This window comes from Oryzias latipes, assembly GCF_053564925.1.
Source record: "Oryzias latipes strain Hd-rR chromosome 1 unlocalized genomic scaffold, Olatipes_Hd-rR_3.1 chr1_Y".
NCBI lineage: Eukaryota > Metazoa > Chordata > Actinopteri > Beloniformes > Adrianichthyidae > Oryzias > Oryzias latipes.
In genome coordinates, this window is record NW_027616335.1 from 5,744,309 (window position 1) to 5,760,000 (window position 15,692).

Genomic DNA, 15,692 nt, shown 5'->3' on the forward strand with positions numbered 1-15,692 from the left:
GAAGCTCCAGACACGTGTGCAACGTCCAAAAAAAAAATGAACCCGAGCCCGAGGCGTTTTTTTTGACGCCTTGACGCGTCGCGTTTTTTCGTGTCCGTGTGCACACTCACATTGGTGCCCTTTGTTTAGTCACGAGGCGTTAAACGTCGGCGAAAATCGCCGGCGAAATTCGTCCCGGTGTGTACGGGCCTTTAATCATATAAAGTTTGTGTAACACATTCCCTCTTTATGAGTACATGTAACCATGGCCGGCCCTCCCTATACGCGAATTACGGAGCCGCGTAGGGCCCCCGTCACCACCAGGGCCCCGAAGTGGCGAAAAAATAAAATTAAAAAAAGACCCAAATCTGGCAACCTATTTCATAGCTGTGAATGTTGTGCAAAAGAATGTTGCCTGCACCTTTGTGATCCCCCCGTCAACACACCTAAACCAATCTGGCAACCCAAATAATGACGTTACGCCACTCTCAGCAACGATTGGTCTACATCACTGCATCTGATCCTGGCACAGTGTGCATTTACGAGCGCATTTTGTTTCAATAAAGTTGAGAAAAGAAAAAAAACGAGCACATTTTGTCACACTGATCAAAGCGACAACAAGAGCACTTCATGCCACATAGACTTTAACCATCAGGAACTGAAAAAAGATGAACAACTTCAGCATCAATCACAAGGTAAGTTTGGAGGATGATGGGGCCATATTTTTTACATTATCCAGTATTTCTGTGCATTCGCGATTTAAAATACTAATTGATCCGAAGTTCGGTAAAGTTAGAAAGACAGGTGAAGTTTGCACATAAACGACCCCGTTTGTCGTAATTTCCAATGGAAAACTCTAAAATAATTCTGATACCCAAGTATCCTGGATGAGGTCAGACAGGACCTTCCAAAACGGCGAAGAGAAGATTAAATAACGACAACGGTGATGGCTGATAAATGTTTTAACTCACGTTATCGTATTGTTTAATTGTTTTGCTAACACATATTTAGTGCGTTCTGCATTTTCCGGTTTATGTCAGTAAAAAACTCCTGTTTATCTGTTATAGACAGTCTGGTAGTCTGACTTTTTCAACAATGTGTCTTAAAATCTTGCATTGGCATGAAATATGGAGAATCAAAACTGCCAAATACATAGGAAATAAAGGTTCTAATTTATTAATGACAAATAAAATAAATGTACTCATTTTAAAAATTATGAACATACAAAATAATAGAATAAGAAGTGTATAAATGCTTATATTTCCATTTATACTCAAATTATTATTCACATTTATTATTTATAAATAGGTACATTTCTTTCTCATTTGTATTTTGCAGTTTTGGTTCTACATAATGAGGATGTTTTGCACAGTTCCGTGTCAGCCAACATTTTCTTCTGCTCTCAAAAAGTATCAAAAAGTATTGGAGGAGGTGCAGCATCCACATCCCTTCATGTGGCATGTATAGTAATTTAAAAAACAGTGTCTGCATAACCCCTTTATTTTTACATAAACAGCGGCTGAAGAGTATGGAGCCTCAAACTGTTCATAATTAAATAAATAAATATGATCTTGTGCAAATATGTAACCAAACAATCTATTTCTCATAAATATATAAAAAGATCATGACATTGTGAAAAACCTGCACACAGATTTTAACTGAACCACTAAACTATTAGTAGTATTCTGCTATAGTTATTTTATTAACTTCATCATTAATTATTGTATAATAATTCTTGTTTTTTAGCTGCAGAAAATTTCCTGTCACCACATCATCTGTTGAAAGGGAAAACATTGATGTTGCTGCTGGTAAGTTCAAATCTACCCAATATGGAACCCAAATCAAACTTATTGTTTCATTATTACTTAAAAGACAGTCATACATTTGTGCACACACGCACAACATTGAAGGCACTTCTTTCCAACATTCTGCACTAGATATATCTCATTTATATTACAACAACAGTTGCGTTTTGTTGGTGGTGCTGATCAGTTAGAGGGCCCACAAATTAAATTTCGCTTAGGGCCCCCGGAAGACCAGGGCCGGCCCTGGATGTAACTAATCTTTTTGAATTGTAGTAGGTTTAGGGGATGTCATCTGGACTTGGTTTTAAAGTTGGAAGACGTTTCACCTCTTATCCAAGAGGCTTTGTCAATTCTGAAATAGCTGGTCTAAGAGCTGGTATATATGCGCTCATGGGGGAGGAGTCAGACCTGAAACTGGAGGTGTTCTCCACTTAGCCCACATGGTTTCGGGTCGTTAATAGTCCTTTGTCCTCAGCTGGGGGTTGGGGAGTCAGTGACTCCCTCTCCAAATTGGTCGTCTCTTTCAGCGGTTAACTACTCAGGTGGAACTGGTTTGGCTTGTTTAGGTTTCAAAACACTGCCGTAGATGGATGGAAGAATAAACCTGAGACCACCATTCTTATTAAGAGAAGGTTTATCCTTCTTGACAAAGATGGCTTCTTTCACTCCTCGCTCAAACCATCCTTTCTCTCTGGCTAGAATTCGGACTTCACTGTCCTCGAAAGAGTGGTTTGTGGCCTTCAGGTGGAGATGTACTGCAGACTCAGGTCCACTTGGGTTGGCTCTGCGATGTTGGTAAAGCAGCTTGTGTAGAGGTTGTTTGGTTTCTCCTATATACTGTTCATTGCAGTTCTCTTTGCAGTGGATAGAGTACACAACATTACTCTGTTTGTAGCTGGGAATTTTGTCCTTTGGATGAACCAGTTTTTGTCTGAGAGTATTAACTGGTTTGAGATGAACTGGGATGTTATGTTGTTTGAAAATCCTTTAAAGTTTTTCAGACAGGCCTGAGATATATGGAATTGAAATCCCCTAAACCTACTACAATGGAACCAACCTGGATGAATGAGAGTCTTCATAGACATAATCTTTTTGAATGAAAAATAAAATACGTTTAGGTTAAGTAAATTAAACTTAGAAAACATAATTTTTGTATAATTTATAGAATTAAGCAATCGCGTTCTGAAATTTCTTATTAATGTTGTTTCAAATAGGTCGATTAAAGAAGTTGTTGCCCCGCATACTCACAGATTTTGCCCTCAAGTGTATGTCATTATTTTTTATAAATAAATTAATTAATTAACTAATGAAAAGTTATTGAAAAATAGAAAAAGAAAACACAAAAAATTAAAGTCTAAATGTTATTACATATTATTGTTATTGTTTTTGAAGAAAAACGTTGAAGAAGGAAAAAAAACTGGTAAACACATTTTTGTTTGGTTTTCATGGGTTTTCTTTTATTTTGAAAAGGTATGCAGTCTCTGGCAGACGTGATCCATGTGACCGTCAACAGCCAATCGGGTTGTTGCAGATTTTTTTTTTTATTGAACTTTTCAAAGACAAAAATACAAACTCCCGCAGAGGATGAACACACCACAAAATACAAAAAAACACTAAGGGGGTAAAAAATATTCTCAGTCATAAACATATAGTGTTAAAAACACTTACAAAAAATAAAATAATAAATAACAGGAGCCAAATGATAACACAGGACAGAAACTAGAATAAAAGCCACAAGGAAATTTGTTTAGATATTTTTTTAACACCTACTGAGGATTGTAATCTTTTCAGTGAGGAATAATATTATTTAAAATCGTTAATAAAACCTGGGAAGGAGGGCTTGGAACCTCTCCACTTTCAACAGTGGATATGGTATTTTCCTAAAAGTAAGATGATATTAATGATATTTGAGAAAGAATCATCAATATTTTCCATAAACAGCAAGACATCAGAAATACCAAAAGGGGGAATGTTCAGTTTTAAATTAATCCAATTCCTTATTTGAGTCCAGAAATCCTTGGAGTAATCGCATGAAAAAAACAAATGTTCCAGCGTTTCCTCATTGGAGTTACAAAAAATGCAACATTCCATATCAAATTAAAATCTGCTTCGAAGAAAATCGGAGACAGGATAATATTTATTTATTATTTTGAAATGAGTTTCTTTTATTTTGGGCAGAACAGGCCATTTAATATACTTAGAGTGTGCTTTAACTAACAGAGATTGGCTGTTGGAATAAGAGAATGATCTAAAAGAGGCTCGATTATGGACATGATAAATTCTATCTTTTAAACAGTTGTTCAAAAGATTGTTATTTAGTTTAAAATCTAAGAAATTACATCCATTTATCTGTAATTTTGGCAATGAGATAATTGTTCTAAGAGGAGTAAAAACAGTGTTCTTTATTAAATGAATCAAAGCAGCAGGAATAGCTCGACATACATTTTTAAATTCTTTAAGGCTGCAGGTGAGACTGTATTTATCTATGACGAAGAAAAAGTCAATAAATTACCGTCACTGTCAGTTAAGTGTGTAACAAAAACAATGTTGCTGTCAAACCAATCCTGTTTGAATATAGATTTCCTACCAACTAATACTATTCTGTTATTCCATAATGTTGATCCATGAGGGGTAAAATTGTGATTAAATATCATTTTCCAAAACTGAAGAACCTGTTTATGGAAGTTTGACAAAATGAATGGAATCTTGTTGACTTCAAAATCACATTTCAAAAGGAAGTCTATGCCTCCTAAATGTTTAAATATGGATCTTGGAATATGAAACCACATGGAGTTATTATCAACCAGAAGAGCTTTTAAAAAATTAATTCTGAAAGTACCGACCATAGCTTCAAAATCTAGAGCATTGATGGCACCATTATCATAACTTTTGACCAGTTGGGAACGTTTGATATAATGTGTTTTGTTTTTCCATATGAATTGAAAAATAATTGAGTTAGCTTTCTTAATGTTTGGAGGGGATATGTATAAAGAATAGCAGGGATAAATAATCATTAGAGACGCCTTCTGCTTTGGCTAACAGATTTCTCCCAAAGATAGTTAAATCTCTTCTCAACCAACGACTCAAACTTTTCTTTATGTCAAACAATCGGTTTGTAATGTTGACCTCTTCCCTCCTTATTGTGTTTTTAGACAATAATACACCCAGATATTTCACTTCATGAACAACCCTAATGGCTTCAATAGCTTGGTGCTGACATGAGTGAAGGGGGAGAATTTCACATTTGGAAATATTTAACTTCAATCCTGATGCTTTGGAAAATAACTGAATCCTACTTAGAGCTTTAACAACCTCTGCAACGTTTTTTAGAAGTAAAGCAGTATCGTCTGCAAACTGACTAATTTTGTATTGCTTTTCAAAAATATAAATACCTTGAAAATCATGACTATGTTTTATAAGAATGGTTAATAACTGAGTAGCTAATATAAACAGTTTGGGTGAGATGGGGCAACCTTGTCGGATACCCCTTTTAATTACAAATCGGGGAGTAATTCCTGGATTTAAGGAAACTGAACTATAAATATCATTATAAAACATTTTAATAATATTACAAAACTTATCACCAAATCCTAAAAATTTCAGGGCTTTAATTAAAAAGGAATGCTCCAATGTGTCAAATGCTTTATAAAAATCTAGAAATAATATCAAACTATCTGGGTCAACAAAGTCACAATAATCCAACAAATCTACTACCAACCTGATGTGATTATGAATATTTCTTACTTTAATAAATGCTGACTGACACTCATCCACTACATCCTTCAGTCCTCTGTTTAGATGCTCCGCAAAAACATGAGCTAATATTTTGTAGTCATTGCATAACAAAGTAATTGGTCTCCAATTATCCAAATATAATGTGTTTTTATTAGATTTGGGGATTAAAGTGATTAACCCCTGTCTCATTGTGTTAGAAAGGCTACCTGCTGAGATACATTCCAGAAAAGCTTCATGTAACAAACGTCGTATATCTGACCAAAAGAATTTATAAAATCCTGCTGTCAAACCATCCAAGCCAGGAGATTTCCCAGAGGACACCTTTAGTACAGCAGCATCCAGTTCCTCAATGTCTAAATCGTTTTCCATAAAATGCTTAAATTCTAAATCAATGTTTTGGTTCAATACTTCAATGCTTTCGAATAAAATTTCACAGTCAGCTTCGGAATGATAGGACTTATATAAATTGGAGTAAAATGTGTGTATTTCTTTGTTAATCTCCCCTTGGTCTTCATAATCAAAATTATTTACTGATAATTTGTTAATTTGCTTTTTTAATTGCCTTTGCTTTTCAAGATTAAAAAAATATGTGGTATTTTTTTCTCCCTCTTCAATCCAGTGAGCTCGGGATCTTACAAATGCACCTTTAGCTTTTTCAATATACAAAATGTCTAACTCGCGTTGTAATTTATTTAATTCTAATAATTCTTCAGTCGACAAATCCATCTTTTTACATAGGTCATTAATATTTCTTAAAATATTTTGTTGTTTTAGACGTTTCAATCTAATGGCACTTTTACTAAAATCAATTGCAAGACTTCTAATTTTAAACTTAAACCATTCCCATTTACTCACAGGTGACATGTCCAAAGCATCAACTTCTGTTATTAATTCTCTAACCTTGTTGCAAAAAAAGGAATCTTCCAAAAGCATATTGTTGAATTTCCAAATTTGAATTAAATCAGTTACTGACCTATTACATTGAAGGGATAAAGAAACAACACAGTGGTCTGTTAAGGGTGAAGCAGAAATGGAACATTTATCAATATATTTTACTAATGATGAAGATATTAACCAATAAGCTAACCTTGAAGATTGTCCATTTCCTGCAGCATTAAACCATGTATATTGCCTGGTCACTGGGTTCTGAATTCTCCAATAATCAACTAAATTGACAACATTCATAAATTCAACAACCAGATCATCAAACTTGTGACATTGTGCTCTAGGTGGATGTCTGTCTAACAAAAGGTCTGGCACCAAGTTAAAGTCACCTCCAACTATGACATTATCAGTTAAATAAGCGTGTTTAAGGTCTGGAATTTGTTTACATAAGTCTGAGAGGAGTGTTTTGTTTTTAGCTCTTTCATTATAACCATATACACAAACCAAAATAAACATTTCACCATTAAACTCAATTATTAATCAACCAATGGCCATAAGTATCCCCAAAATGGTTTATAACTTTTCCCGGGAATTTGTTTAAAAGTATCAACACCAGCTGAATGAGAGGTCCCATGACTGACATAAATAGAATCACCCCACTGTAATTTCCAGAAGTCTACATCTTCTTTAACTGAATGGGTTTCCTGCAAAAAAACACATTTTGCTTTCTGCTCCTTACAAAATAAAAAAATAGCTTTTCGCTTAACATTGTTTTTAAGCCCCCTAGTGTTTAAAGAAATGAAAGAAAACATTTAGGAATTACCAATAGCACAGCAACCGCAGAAGATGTGCAGGAATGACCAATACTGTCCTTACCAGACAATTCAATGAGCATTCTTCACCAAGAACATGAACTGACAGAACACTAACTCTCACTGACTGGAACCTATTGAGGGTCCACTTTTCGACTGTCGATCAGCGCGTACCCCTCCTTCAGGAACGCTCTCTGACCCCTCTTCCTCGCCTCTTAGACCAGCGGCCACAGCTTGGCTCTCGCCTCCCTGTCCTCCTTGGAGAAATCTTCTTTGAAATGGATGTGCATTTCCTTGCAGACTCTCGCCTCTCTCGACCGTTTCCACACGTCATCCCGGACCACTCTGGACACAAACTGCAGGATTATCGACCGTGGCGTATTGTTGGAAGTCGCCGCGCTCCCCTTTCTTCCCAACCGATGGACCGTGTCAACCGCCTCTCGCAGGCGGTCCGCGCCGATGGGAACCACCCTGTTCAAGATGCCGATGACGATTTCTCTGATGTCTTCTCCATCCTTCTCAGCCAAACCATTCAGCCGTAGATTCCACCTCCGTTTGTAGCGAGCATGCTCAGCCACCGCTTCCTTTAGCCGCTTGTTGTCTCCTTGAAGTTCAGTCACTCTTTTCTCCAGGTGTTCTAGAACTCCCTTATTCTTTTTTATAGCTTCTGAGTTGGCATCAATTCTTTCGTCAAACTTTTTCAGTAGGGCTGTCTGCTCATCCATTTTGGTCGTTTGCATGTCGACCTTCTCCGTCAGGGCGGCCACGGCTTCCATGATTCTTTCAAACATACTTTCATCCTGCACGTTCTGCCCGCTCCCTTTCTGTTGCTTTTTAGGATGAGGAGCTTTGACTGGAGTGTGTGCAAGGTTCACTAACTTTTCTTTGGACCTTTCTCCATCCCCTGAAGTGACTTCAACAGCTTCCTCTGTCATCTCGTGAATATCGGACTGGGACTGATAGTCGTGCTCGTCCATTTGCATTTCGGTTAGCTTACTTTCGATTTTCAAAAGGAAGAAAAAATCAAGTTTACGGTAGTCCGCGATTCCTCTCACAAACTTTAAATAGAAAAATAGAAAAAACTTGCAGTGTTCTTGGTTATAGAATGCAAAAAAAACACCGGAGCCCGCAAAGTACGTTCGTTCATTCCGCCATCTTGCCTCCTCCGGGTTTTTGCAGATTTGAGAGCTCTGATGTACGTTAGCGGTGCGTCTAATTAGCAAGTTCCCCAAACGAGGTTGAAGACGTGACGAGAGATAGTCGTAGTTCGATATATTTTCAGTATTTATTCACCTTAACACAGCGGTGGAGTTAGTTTTTCCTTTTCAACCTGTCTTGCCTGGAAGAAGAAAAAGAGGAAACGATTTACCGAACGGGACTTGGTGAGTGAGTGTTATTTTGTTTTCATTCATCTGATATTTAACAATGTATTATTTGTACATTTCTTGAAATGGCAGACTTTGGCAGGGAATTTTTGTTGTTTTTTGTTATATTTATCAAGTTTGTAGAAGTTTTGGCGCGTTAAAGTTTAGGCTTCGCCCGGACATTCCACCCCCATTACATGATGCTGCGTAGCTTCAAATGGTAAGGCAAAAAAAAAAAAAACAGAAAGAAACGACCTTATTTTTTATTATTTGTACGGATTATCCGTTGATTTAACGCGCTTATTTGAGTGTATTTTGTGTTTGAATGATAGGCCATCAAGGTTGGACCAAAGAAAACTGTTTGTTTTCTGAGATCCGCGTGTGCATGAAGAAACAAGATGGCGACCGAACTCTGAACCTGTCAAGTTATCTGAAGGACCAAGCCCCCTCTGCTGGACATTGGACAACGCCTTTCTATTCTGAATGGTAGGAACTTTACTATGGTGTCAAATTAGCGCCTAAAGTATTGCGCATCAAAACAGTAAACCGCGCATCAAACCCCCAAATCTGTGAATCAAAATGCATAGATTGAGAACCAAAACCCACAATTTGCAACCAAAAGCTATAACCCAAAGCACAATCCTATTTCTCAGCTGGCGATATGTTTTCTCGCCTTTCTGAAATCCTGTTTTTGAGTTGCAGTTTTATTTTGAAATTGTCTTTTTGAGTTGCGCTTTTATTTTTTGCGGTTTTGATTCTAAAACCTGTCGACACGTAAAAGCAGCGACATGTCAGTTAAGGGGAGGGGAGGCGGGACATCCCTGATATCCAGAAGCTCATTGGCTGCCGAATAACACCGAGTCTTACCTCAACAGACCAGTTTAGTCTATGTGCCGGTAAGTTTTTCATATCTTTTACTATATTAAACGATCAAACTTGTACTTTATGTAACCAGAGGACGCCAGCACAGTTAGACGAGGAGCTCCACCAGTAGCTGCTAGTGAAAAAAGATGTTAGAAAGTTAGATGTTGCATGACAAACTATCACCATTGTTCTCCCGTGTTAGCATGCTAGCTAGCTCAATGCTAGCGGGGTTTCCAGCTCTTTTCATGACTTTTATCGATTAAACAGTCGATTTTTTACCACAGTGTCAGGATCGGTCACGTCAAACCTGGGAATAATTGCCCGTGAATTGTCACTAGGATTATTCAAAGATTTTTTTCAAGAAGTACATTCATGTATAATGTATAAGGTTTCTCAATATATATTTGGGGATTACAGATTGATTGAACAAAGCAACATATTGCTGTAAGAAAGTGACACCTTTCCTAGTTTGGGATCAAGTTCATCCCTATTTTAAAAAAGTAAAATATGATTCAGAAACACATTATTTGAGGTTCCAGAACAAATTTCCCACGTGTGGGATCAATAAAGTTTTTCTGATTCTGAACTGTATTCCCAAACCATTTTATTCTCAACCTTAAAGATTGCAGGTTCACACAGGAAGTTACCGCTCACAATATGCAGCTACTGAGTATCATTTAAGGTATAATGTATAATATATATGTATATATTCTCATTTATCTTTCTTAAATACATTTTTCTTTGTGTGCAGGATGCTGTGGATATTGGACGACAGACTAACTTAAACCAGGCAGAGCAGGAAACTGGTGGAGCTCCTCATCTAACTGTGCTGGCGTCCTCTGGTTACATAAAGTACAAGTTTGATCGTTTAATATAGTAAAAGATATGAAAAACTTACCGGCACATAGACTAAACTGGTCTGTTGAGGTAAGACTCGGTGTTATTCGGCAGCCAATGAGCTTCTGGATATCAGGGATGTCCCGCCTCCCCTCCCCTTAACTGACATGTCGCTTTTTTTAGGTGTCGACAGGTTTTAGAATCAAAACCGCAAAAAATAAAAGCGCAACTCAAAAAAATAAAAGCGCAACTCAAAAAGATAATTTCAAAATAAAACTGCAACTCAAAAACAGGATTTCAGTAAGGCGAGAAAACAAATAGGAATGGGCTTTGGGTTATAGTTTTTGGTTGCAAATTGTGGGTTTTGGTTCTCAATCTATGCATTTTGATTCACAGATTTGGGGTTTTGATGCGCGGTTTTACTGTTTTGATGCGCAATACTTTAGGTGCTAATTTGACACCATACTTTACTTACAGCCCTGCGAACGGCAGAGCACTCCTGGACAATATTGAACAGTCAAACTTGAACTCACGAACACTTCTTAGCTGAAGTCATGAGAAGAGATACAGTTAATTTTTTTGTGTTGGTTCATTCAGTCTTTTGCTGAATCGCCTTGAGTTATTTTTTTTTATGTTTTGCATTCATGGTAGTACTGTAACATATTGTGCAATCTGAGTTATTTTGTTGGTCAAAGCAATGACCGGGAAGAGAGATAATAAAATTTAGGAAACTAATTTTGACTCGGATAAATGTGATAACTAATAAACTTAGAATTTAAATAAAACAGAGTTAATTTTGAAACTTGAACTTGATCAAACTCGAACTAGACCTTAGACCAGTGGTCCCTAAATTTTTTGTGACTGCAGACCAGTCAACCACTGGGTATTTCATTGCGGCCTGGAGGGGAGAGGTCTCTTCATGGGGGTAAGTGTTTTCAGGGATGGGGGGGCGTGTGCTATGACAAAGAAACAGTAATCTTGGGTGCAACACAAATTTATTAATAAAACCATAGCAACATCAATCTCTGGTTATATGTTCTGCCTAATGGTATGAACACTATGCAAACTGGCACGGAGTGAGGGAATCACCTGTTGCAGTAAACCCATATTTTAAGTAGGATTCCTGGTAGCAGACTTTTTTTTTCGTTTTTTCGTGAAGTTGTAGCACACTGACGGACTACTTTTAGCGCCCCAGTGACTAAAATATAGCAGAGAATCCTGTGGATTTTCAAAATGAAAAGATTTTTTAAAAATTCAGAAAGCACTACAAATGGCGAACGCACTATATAGTGATTAGGGTGGTAATTCGGACACAACCTGGGTTTCTAAAGAGCTTTTTGGGGTTTCTAGCAACATTCGCCGTCTTCTTTTCTTCCCACTTGCAGTGTACTCAATCTCCCTCTCTGTCATGCTTACTCACACATCCCCGCCCCTAAAAGGGACCACCACACTCTTATAACACAGCTGTCAGGATGTAAGTAAAGGATGTTATTAGTAAATAAGCATAGTTTTTCATTTTAGCCTGTAGATGAAGTTCAAGTGTTGCTGCTTTTCATAACATGGGGGAAAAAAAATCTTCTCATGCATGTGTGTGTGTAAAAAAAAAAAAAAAAAAAACGCCCCTCTCACCCTCCGTGGGTGGTTTCTCCTCCAAGCTTGGGTCCTCTACCAGAGGCCTGGGAGCCTGAGGGTACTGCGCAGTATCTTAGCTGTTCCTAGCACTGCGCTTTTCTGGACTGAGAGGTCTGAGGTAGGCCTGGGCGATAAATCGACCAAATGAATTAATTCGAATTTTTTGTTACGGGGGATTTCAAAAATAACTAAATCAAGTTTTTATGTGGCGCATTTTTGGCTCCCCAGAGCTTCCGTAGCGTTAGTTTCACATGGCGACACGCGACAATCGACACACGAAGCAGCTAGCGACAGCATGGCTACCGGTGACAGTGGGAAGTTTGTTCCCAAGAAAGGAATAAAATCATCTGTTGTTTGGAACTGTTCTGGGTTTACTGCCACAGACGTGGAGGAAGAGACCCCCCCCCATCCACGCTGCCTAAAGCCCATCGAAGTCAAAGGCACGCGTGGCACTCGCTCAGCCCTCTTAAACACGCACGCGCCCTGACACACATACTCATTCTACTATGCCTGTATAGTTAGTTATTAGTGAGTTACTTTTTACTGTTATTTGTTAATAAAGAATACTGTGTTGTAATTATTACTTGTACCGATGTATTCATTTGCGACACGGCCGCTGTAGGATTTTGTTTTCGGAGGAGGTGGCCACGAGGGGGGGGGTTTGACCGTGACTCCTGCTGCTTCATCATTTTCTCCGTAGAGAAGACGGGGTTTCTTAATTGAATTAAAATCTTAGACCCCAGATATGAGCTGTATTGTTAATCCTTTAGAAAATGGTGCCCATATCGCACAGCCCTAGTCTGAGGTCTTTCCAGGTATCTGTTGTAGCCACTCTTCCAGCTTGGGGGTTACTGCCCCGAGTGCTACAATTACCACAGGCACCACTGTCTCACCACACCACTTTATGTATGTATGTATATATATATTGGTAGCGTTCATGTTAGCTGTAGTTCATGATGATGTGTTGTAAATATATAGTAGTTATTGTTATACTCAGTTGTAATGATGACACATTTTGTGGTTAAAGGTTTTGATGGTCTTGACTTTCTTTTTCTTTTTTTTTTTGCCCTTAGGTTTCTGGTTCCAGTATGATCTGGCAGTGTAAGTTCAGTTCAGGTTAAGTACAGTCCCTCTCTTGGCACACAAGATACACAGCTTGCTGCTACTGACCCCCAAGCGGTTTATACAAGTGAAAAAGTACTGAGTTCATGTAAATATGTGTTATCATCATTGTTGTTGTTAAGAAAATTTTTTCTTTATCTATATTTTCTGCCATTTAAGTAATACTAGTTTTCTTTTCATTAGCACAATGTCATCTATATCCTCACAACAACCAATGATTCTTCATGTTGTTGAGACTGACCGAGCTAGAAAATTAAAGCTCCGTTCACGACCAGTGTCTGTTGATGCACTGATCAACATTAGAAAAGAACAGTTGGAAATTGATGTTGACATATGAAGATCCAGACTTTGACGGGGAACTCACTTCCCTAGCAGACATTGAGGAATTGACACAAAAAGCTGTTGTGCACATCTCTCTTTCACAAGACTCCAGCTCTCTTGCATCTACTGAGGTACTTTCAGATGTTTCATCTCCAGAACGCCTCTCCAGGTGGCCTTCAGGTACTTTTCCAGTTCCCACATTTGCATTTGACGTCAAGCTGAAACTTAAAGATGGAAATGCTGAATACGAGAAGAACAACAAATGCCTCAAGTTGAGAAGAGACCTAAAGCAGGACATTTTAGAAAAGCTTGCATCTACCATGTACGGATTTAAGGCGTACCCAAGTGGTAAAGAGATTGCAATGGCTGCTGAGGCTCTTGTGGCCAAACACCCTTGCTTGAAAGAAGCAGGATCGGAAACTGGCTACAGTGGATGGACAAACAGCCTTATGTTTAAGATGGGAAATTACAGGACCAAAACGAGACGTGCTTGATGTCAGGAGGTCACTGCTAATTCAGGAAAAAGTAGATTTAATCCTGAAAATGAATCTTCACATTCGAACATGAAAAAACCCAAGAGAGCAGAAGTGAACTTTCTACCTACCTTTCCTCAAGGACAAAATCCTTCGAGCCTTGAACAGTTGAGGCAGACAATTGTTAAGGAAGTCAAGAAGACTGAGAGGAACCTGCCCTTGATTCAGAAGATGATGGAAACATTTCCTCTGCGTCGACAAACCATAGTGATGTCCTGTCCACCGGTTATTGAGCTCCTGGATCTGTGGCCTGTTCTGAAAATAGAGTCGGGGGTTATCTGGATCAGCTCTCTTCTTAAAATGAAAATTATTATTCTTACTCATTTGGCATCCATGTGCTGCTTTATAAATTTGTTTGAGATTGTTTTATTTTTAATTGAGCTCTCTTGTTGCATGTTTTCCCCTCCTGCTGTTATTTTTATTCAGGTGTATGCAGAGTTTCGGCAGATTACAAATCAGAACCTGCCCAACACTTTTTATGCTGAACTTGACCGTCATCTTCCTCGACTTATGACCATATTCAGACAAAAGGCATCAAAAACAGGGGAGACTTTTAAAAAATCACGATAAACAGGTAAATCAATAATTTGACATCTCAAGTTTATCCTTTCTTTCTTATTTTTGGCAATTAGCTTTTTTTTTCTACCCCTAGTATTGCATTTTGTCCATTTTATATTTGCTTTATGTCTGATTGCACGAATATGTATATGAAGTGTTTTTTTTTTCTTTTTTAAATCATCTATGGATTGACTTCTGCATCTGTACCTTTTTGTTTTTTAATGTAAATAGGAAATCCATGACATTCACACCAAGCACACTACTGGTCTTCACGCCCTGCCTGTTTATCTGCACGAGGATGTCTCTGGAGTTTTTAAAACTTGCACAGTGAGTTTCTTTAACAAATGGATACCACTGTTTATTATGGAAATGGTTGATCAAAATGCTATCTATAATGCTAGTCTATCTATAGTTTCCATAAATGGTCTGCTTTCTTTGGTGTCACTACAAATTAACTGAATTGGCATATTGTTTCTTGTGATAAGATCTTCAGTAAGACAAACTTGAACCATATTAGTGTGTTTCATCCCTCTTCAGGGAGGAAGGAGAGAATATGTAACCCAAAGAAAACTATGATAACCGGAGGGGGTTAAAGTTTGGCCACAGCTGTTTATTTGGGTAACATAAAAATTAAAGGAAACTAACCAACAAAACACCACAGGTGGAATAGATGATGATATAACTTAAGCTCTCAGGCTTTATAGCAGGACAACCATGACAGAAATGAAAAAACACAAAATCAATCAAAACACAAACGAGGTCCACAAGAGTAAATGTAACAAAAAAACTAAAAGGGAAACCAGAGGCGTTCACCAGCTAATGCCAGGCAGACAGCAGGGGCAGGCGGAAGAAACAATCTCCTCTCAGGTATTCAGCCGCCTTTGTAGCAGAGGATTCTGGGAGCTTTTAAAGCTTCCCTCCCAGCCAGGTGATTGGAAGCAGCCTCAGTCAGCTCTGCAGTGGGGTGGGGGGTGGAGTCAGCAGCTGTACAGGAGAAGGACTTCTGCAGGAGCTACAACTCAGACATACACATACCCGCACAAAACAAGCGGACACAACCAGGGGTCGTAACATAGTTTATCAGCTTAATATGTCTGTTTCACTGCATTTAGATTCTGTGGTAAATTGATTGATTTGTGTGTAGAGCAGGTGTTTTCTGATAATCACTGTAGAGGTATTGGATTTTTACAGGATTCTCTTAAATTAGGATATACTGTATTTTCTGTTTATTCGATTATGATTGGC

General features: G+C 38.1%; 1 long non-coding RNA gene across 5 annotated transcripts in view; it reads left to right on the forward strand.

Moving 5' to 3' along the window:
• The first annotated feature begins 496 nt into the window (after window positions 1-496).
• Window positions 497-15,692, forward strand: part of LOC144990391 (uncharacterized) — an 18,535-nt gene continuing 3,339 nt past the window's right edge. The window contains exons 1-8 of one of the 5 annotated variants that reach the window (XR_013654385.1): window positions 499-674; window positions 1,726-1,787; window positions 7,517-8,598; window positions 8,718-8,800; window positions 8,913-9,066; window positions 12,987-13,014; window positions 14,316-14,463; window positions 14,679-14,774. This is a non-coding gene — a long non-coding RNA (uncharacterized LOC144990391). Of the gene's footprint in view, window positions 8,801-8,912; window positions 9,067-12,986; window positions 13,015-14,315; window positions 14,464-14,678; window positions 14,775-15,692 lie in introns of all 5 variants that reach the window. The other 4 variants (XR_013654384.1, XR_013654382.1, XR_013654383.1 and 1 more) reach the window with 4 other exon arrangements.